We start from the raw sequence: 6382 nt of genomic DNA on the forward strand, positions 1-6382 counted from the left end.
TCTCAGACTGTCAATGCTGCTGTTACAGAATACAAACAGAAATAAACATCACATAAGGGAAGCACATATGCCCAGCTATCTGGAAGGTTAAAAGTCAAAAGGGAGAGATGACAAAGCTGACCTGCATGAAGTGGGAGTACAGTTTCCTTACTATCTCCAAACACTCTCCTTCCCACCTCTCTCCCAGATTCTTGGCACTCTTCCCTCCAATCTCTGTCCTATGAATACCCAAGGGAAGAGAACAACCCTAGGGTACAGTTTACCTCTCTGGGCCCTCCAGAGGTTGCCACATTTGTCTCTTCCCCAGCTTTTTCCAGTGGTAACAGCAGCTACATCTGGTTCCAGGCTAGGGCACCAAAGGTAGCCATACTACATCTCTCTGTAGTATTTGCTGGCACATCTTTTCCTGGGCTGTGATGGTGCTTCCCGGTATGATTTCCAGCCCTGAACATTTTTATTAAAACCACGTGTTCCTATAAATGAATTTTTGACAGTTTCTTAGATCCAGATTATTAATTGGGGAAACCTTGCATGAAAATTGCAACCTGATCACATCTTCCCAGGGCCTGAAGTACAAAGTGTGTGCCAATCGATCAGGAAGCATTGCAGCAGGCAACTATGCCCCAGTAAACCAATGGGAGAACACACAAGGGGCAACTATGCCACAGTAGGTGCCTACTTTGAATATCAAAGCATGCCATCTGCTTCCAAAGAATCACGCTTGTTTCTGACACGGTCATGCCACACCCTGACGACAAAGTAAGGGCACCTGATTCGGATTCAAAAAACTTTATTGGCATAACAATTTTATATGCGTTGCCAAAGTCACGTATATTATAAACCCAAAACTCATTTTTGAAATGTGGGTCTGGAGAGACGCTTGACCTCGATTTTAGGGTACCTGCTTTCAGCTTCAGATAGCTACCTGCTGGCACAAAGCAAAGGAGCCAGGCACACAGAAGGCCCGTTAGGCTGGGTGGGGATTTGAAAAAGCAGCACAGGCATCTGCACTTAAGGAAGTGATCGCCGCTGTTTGTTCCTAAATAAGGAGATCATTAGCAGGTGCTATTAACAGATGCTTTCGTACAGGAAATATCAACCTCTTTAAGAGAGGCTGAAAGGGCCACTTAAAAGGTGATCTTTTACACCTCAAATTTGAAGTATTCATATAGAGTGGGAGGTTCTGGGAAGGGACCAGCGCTGACTCCAGCTCCATCTGGGCGAGGGAGCAACACAGAGCAGGCCCAGGACACTTCTTGGTCACTTTTCGCCCCAACTGTCCCCACCCTCCTGTGCTCCCAGATGGCCACCCATAGCGGGTGGGGCTGGAATGACAGCCATTTATCAGAGTGAAGCAGGGGTTGGGAATGGGGCTGGGCTAAGGCATTGCCTACTGAAGAGAGAGAGAGAGAGCTGCTGTGTGCCCTTCGGGGAGAGTCATTGGGTGGGACACTTGGCAAAAAGCCTGGGGGCCCGAGATCAGGGAGAGGAGGTGAACTGAGGCGAAGGCAGTAGCAGGGATAGATCTCCGGCGGAAACTAAGCTGCCCTGTTAGGGTAAGACCTGGATTTTGGGGACAATAACCTCCCAACCCCACCCCTGCTAGATACCATCAGTAAGCTCCCAGGCTGTCAAGATCATCTGTCTAGAGTAGCGAGCCGTAAACCAGGGTTCAAATCCCACTGCTGCTCCTTGTGTCCTTCGGCAATCCCTCTGGGGATAGGGAAACAGCTACAGTACTTGTAAGGAATCGGCTTTGAAGTGCCCAAAGGCGAAATATAAATACATAAGAAAACATAAGTCAGTCCTGTGTTTGTCGTTGTAGCAGCTTAGCAAGTTATTAGGCAACACTGCTGGATTTGTTTGTTCTTACAAAGCTAAGACTGGGAGAAGGACATTTAGGAGATAATCCTTGTCTTTGAAGAAGAAACAATGGAGAGAAAGGAAGGGCGGGCCTGGCCAGAGGGAAGGAAAAATTAACTGGACGGGTGGCATCCATTTCCCAATCAGTAGGCCTGCCCTGCCAGCAGGAGCCCTCCTCTGCCTGAGAAGAGCCAGACCGCAGACTTTCTGGGGCAAGGTGAGAGGGGTTTGCCTTTGCAGCTGGGGTAGTAATAGCAATATTCCTGTGCCAGGAGGTCTGCTTTACACACAGAAACGCTCCCATCCTTCGCCCTGTGGGGAACAGACACCTCCCCAACACCCACACACAAAATGGAGATGGGCTCATTTGTTTCCCGGGGCAGCAGGAACTCCTTACTCTCCATCTCTGGGGAAGCAGCTTCTCCACCAAGGGTGGGGAGGGGGAGAATCTGCTGGCCTGGGCCCTCCTTTACAGAAACACATCCTTCCAGCTCCCTTGAATCCTTAGCTGGGTGGGGTGGGGAGAAGCTGGTTCCCCAAAGTTGGGAAGAAGGGGGTTCTGCTGCCCTGCTCTCTGCAACAATCAAATGTTCCCATTTGGGCTGCCTCCCTGAGAATTGAATACTTTCATACACAAAGGGGCCGATGCAATTAATTTTGCAGAAAGCGGGCACTGCCTTTTCAGCGCCAGCATTCTTGGCACATGCATGGGGCCCGCATGGCCTGCTCCAGGCAGGCGTTAATATCTCAGACGCACATTTATCTTTTTGCATTTGGAGTGAATGAGTAATAGCCTCATTAACATGCATTTGCATGTGATGAGCACTAACTCATTCACTCCGCGTCAGACGTGCATTAAATAGGCGCTAATCCCCCTATTGCATTAGGGGGTGGATTAGCGCCTATTTAACCCGCGTCCGACAGCGGGTTAAACAGTGCGTTCGTGTGAGCGCACTGTATTGCATCGGCCCCAAAGGAAATATTTGTTCTTACTTTGTCTTGGCGAAGAAGTCCATAACCGCTTTTCTCTGCTCCAATGGAGTCTCCTTTCTTTGCTTGAGATTCAGACCATCAGTAAGGAAAGATTTCTAACAAAAAAAAAAATGCCAAAAATGCATGTTGCTAATACCACTGGTGAACGCTCCGCTGTCTGCTCCACTGGATTTACTGCCAAAAACAAGTTCCAGGATGAAGAAGAATTCAGCTGTGAGGACATGCCCTCAAAGCTCAGCCTTCCTGCTATGAAGAGAAAATCCCTGCTGTAAGGGCACTTAGCTGTTTTTAGGAAACGAGCAAAGCAGATTTCGGCAGCTCTTGCATGGCCAATGACATGGACGTTTCTCTTCCAAAAAGCTCAAGAAATGGGGAAGCATTAGAAAGATTGCAGAGCCATCAAAATTCATGCACCATACAGTCGCACAGGCTATTGCTGCTGTTAAAGGTGTGGTAACTGTGCAAGTCACGTGCTCAGAAGGCAAACAAGAAGCAAATGCAAGAAGCTAGAAAAGCATCAATTGATGATTTTAGCATCCATCCACGAGTTTATCCAGATTGACCAGAGGTTTTCCGGAGGGTAAGCGGTTAAGAAGGAGTTTGGACTTGTGTGCATATGCTTGGATTTCCAACAGCAATGCATGCAAGTTTCCAAGAAATGGGGGGGGGGAGGTTGCCCCAACGGGGGCAAAATTGTGCGAAGGGAATTCTCCATGAGCATTCATGCAACACTGGTGTAGGCGAAGAGAGAGCGATGGCTGGGCTGCCCTTATATGGCAAGCTGGACAAATGGGAAGCCCCCAGCAACATTATTTATCTCATATGGGCTGCCCTCCTATATGCTGCTAAATTACCGCCAGACACCTCACTAGGGCATGTAGTCATGCCGTGCATGGATGTGCAAAACTCTAGTCTGCGGCCTTGCATGTATACAGATGTGTGGAACTCTAGGCTATGACCTTACGGTGCACATTTCGTGCACTTGAGAGCATTGGAAAACCCAGCAGTGGCTTAACTGCCTGTCGCAGCAGCCTATGCTTTCCTCACATGGCTGACTGACAGACAGGGACGCGACACAGGAGCTCAGGAGCGTGTTTGCCAACCAAACTAATACCAGAAGTACCATCAGTACACCGCTCCCCTCCATTTCTCCCGTAGTTCAATCAGAGGTGCAATGGGGGGGTAGCACTAAGGGGGGAAAACAGCCTGAATGGTAAGGGGAAACCCCCTTATTCCTTTTTTTTTTTTTCCAGCCTAAACCTGGCAAGGCACAGAGGCTCAATAGCTCAACTGAGGGAGAGTACCAGACTGGTTTCACCTCAGGAGCTCAAATCTTCTCTCTCTTTTAAAAGGGAAAAAAAAAACAACAAAAAAACAGGCAATCCCCACTAAGGAGATGCAAGTCCACCATCTACTGGAGACAGAGAATACTGGCAGGCTGATGTCAGTGACATCAGCAAATCAGCTGTCTCTGTCTCCATCTACTGGTGGTGTGCATAACCCTCTGGTGAGGATTGGCCTGCCTGCGTTCAGAGTAATTTAGGAATGTGGTTACTTATGCGGCAAATACACACAAGAGTTGCAGCCATTTTCAAAGGAAACATACAAGCATAATAAGTCCTCTTTGAAACTTATCCCTCTGAAAGTATCCACATAAGTTACAGCTGCTAGCTGAAGCACAAAAATTCATGCGCATGCTTTTCAAAATCAAAGTATGTGTACAAGTAAAACTCCACCCTTGCATCCAGGAATGTCTCCACACAGTTGAGTAAACTTATGTATGAATAGGGCATATGCCCATATGTTTATCAGTTTTAGAACCCATGGACCCCAGCTGCCTTCCCTGACTCACCAGTGTACATCTCCTGCCGTCCAGCAGCACTCTGCCATTACTGCTCGCCAATGCACCCACAGCAGGGATCCGTTGACAGGTGCTTAAGGTGTGTGCACGCCCAAGAGCACACATTATGTACACACCTAGGTGGGAAACCTCTGCAGTTGCTCTTGGATGGTGTCACCCACCTCTGGCTTTTTAAACCTGCTCAACCCCATGTTCTTTGCTTTGGCAACAGGTCTCCTCAGTGATCTGCTCCTCAGTGTGTGTTGCTTTTCCTTGGCTTGTCTGCCTGTGTTCTTCTTGCTTGTGTTCCCATGTTCCTGCTCCCTTCAGTAGTCCTGTGTTCTGGACTATTTCTCCTGCCCAGTCCTTTTCTTCTCTGTTGTACCTTGGTCCTGTCCTGTCCTTGTCTCGCCCTGTTTCCTTTGGCTTGACTTCCTAGTTTGACCTTGGCTTGTTCTCAGACATCCCTGTTTGCCTCCTGGCCCTGACCCTTGCTTTGGATCCGACCCACGTTGTCTGCTGCCTGCTCAATCTTAGTCTGCTTACTGTATTTTGCTGTCTGCTGCCTGCCCAACCTTTGCCTGGACTTGGACTTTCTGTCTTGCCTTTACCCCAGGGGCCCTCCTAAGACCTACCGGCAGTCTGAACCAAGGGCTCAACCTACGAGAATAACTGTTGGTATAGACGAAGCTCCAGCCAGTCCTATTGGAGGTACATCTGCCAATGGTTGGTGTGAGCCCAACAGGTTTGTCTGTCAGGCTACATCACTGCACAATGGTCCACAACTCTTAACTATCAGCAAATTTGACAGGCAATTTTATAAAATTCCATTTCTGCACATAAGTGTTTTACACATGGACTCCTGTCCTGCTGAGAAAATCTGCAGTGTTTAAATCTGCATACAAGTCAATGGTAAAAGTATTAGTGTTAAATGTAAAAATCCACTTTTTCCCTGTTTATTGCTTGCAGCTTTTCAATTTTGTGTTTACTGTACATCCTTGTTAATAATAAACCTTTTAGTTTGCTAGCACTGTGTCTGAGACTGATCAATAATTCAGATTTCTGAGTGATACCTCCTGATAAAACCCTGAGGTGTGGATGCCTCTTTGAGAGCTCTATGACCTTAGGTTGCTGCGAGGTTGCAGTGTCCCCAGAAACCATCAGGGAATAGTTTGTGGAAAGGGCACTTGCCCAAAGGCAAACAAACACAGATGGGAGGTTTCCAGGATATGGGCACATGCACAAGTGTTGGTGAAGCTTGTACCATGTGGCCAAAACTAAACCACTGGTGGGTGTTAAGTCTACCTGATATCTGGTACCGTTGCTAAGCATGAACAGTTTGTTTTGTTTTTTGTGTATGATTTGTACTTTTTACTGTTTTTATGTGTTAAATTTTTTATTGTTGTAATTATGTATTGTAATCTGCTTAGCAAGTTTTATTGTTTATAAGTGGAATATAAACATTTTCAAATAAATACCACGGAGGTGTTCCATGACAGTTGCATACTCATTTTTTTTCCATCCTATCCACAACAAATTTTCAGGACACGTCACAGGCACATGAAGATTCTGACTGGTTATATTTGGATCCACATAGCACATAAATACTCTCCTGCAATTGCCATCCCTTAATAAATTTTGATTTTTTTTCTCTGTCTCCATCTGCTGGAGGGGAGCTTAACCTAC

The 6382-nt window shown here is 47.0% G+C and overlaps 1 protein-coding gene across 1 annotated transcript in view; it reads left to right on the plus strand.

Annotated features, from left to right (window-relative positions):
• TIMMDC1 (translocase of inner mitochondrial membrane domain containing 1) overlaps window positions 1-6382 on the plus strand; it is a 72266-nt gene that overhangs the window by 16414 nt on the left and 49470 nt on the right. The gene's annotated exons all lie outside the window — the stretch shown is intronic.

The sequence above is a fragment of the Rhinatrema bivittatum genome, chromosome 15 (assembly GCF_901001135.1).
Source record: "Rhinatrema bivittatum chromosome 15, aRhiBiv1.1, whole genome shotgun sequence".
NCBI lineage: Eukaryota > Metazoa > Chordata > Amphibia > Gymnophiona > Rhinatrematidae > Rhinatrema > Rhinatrema bivittatum.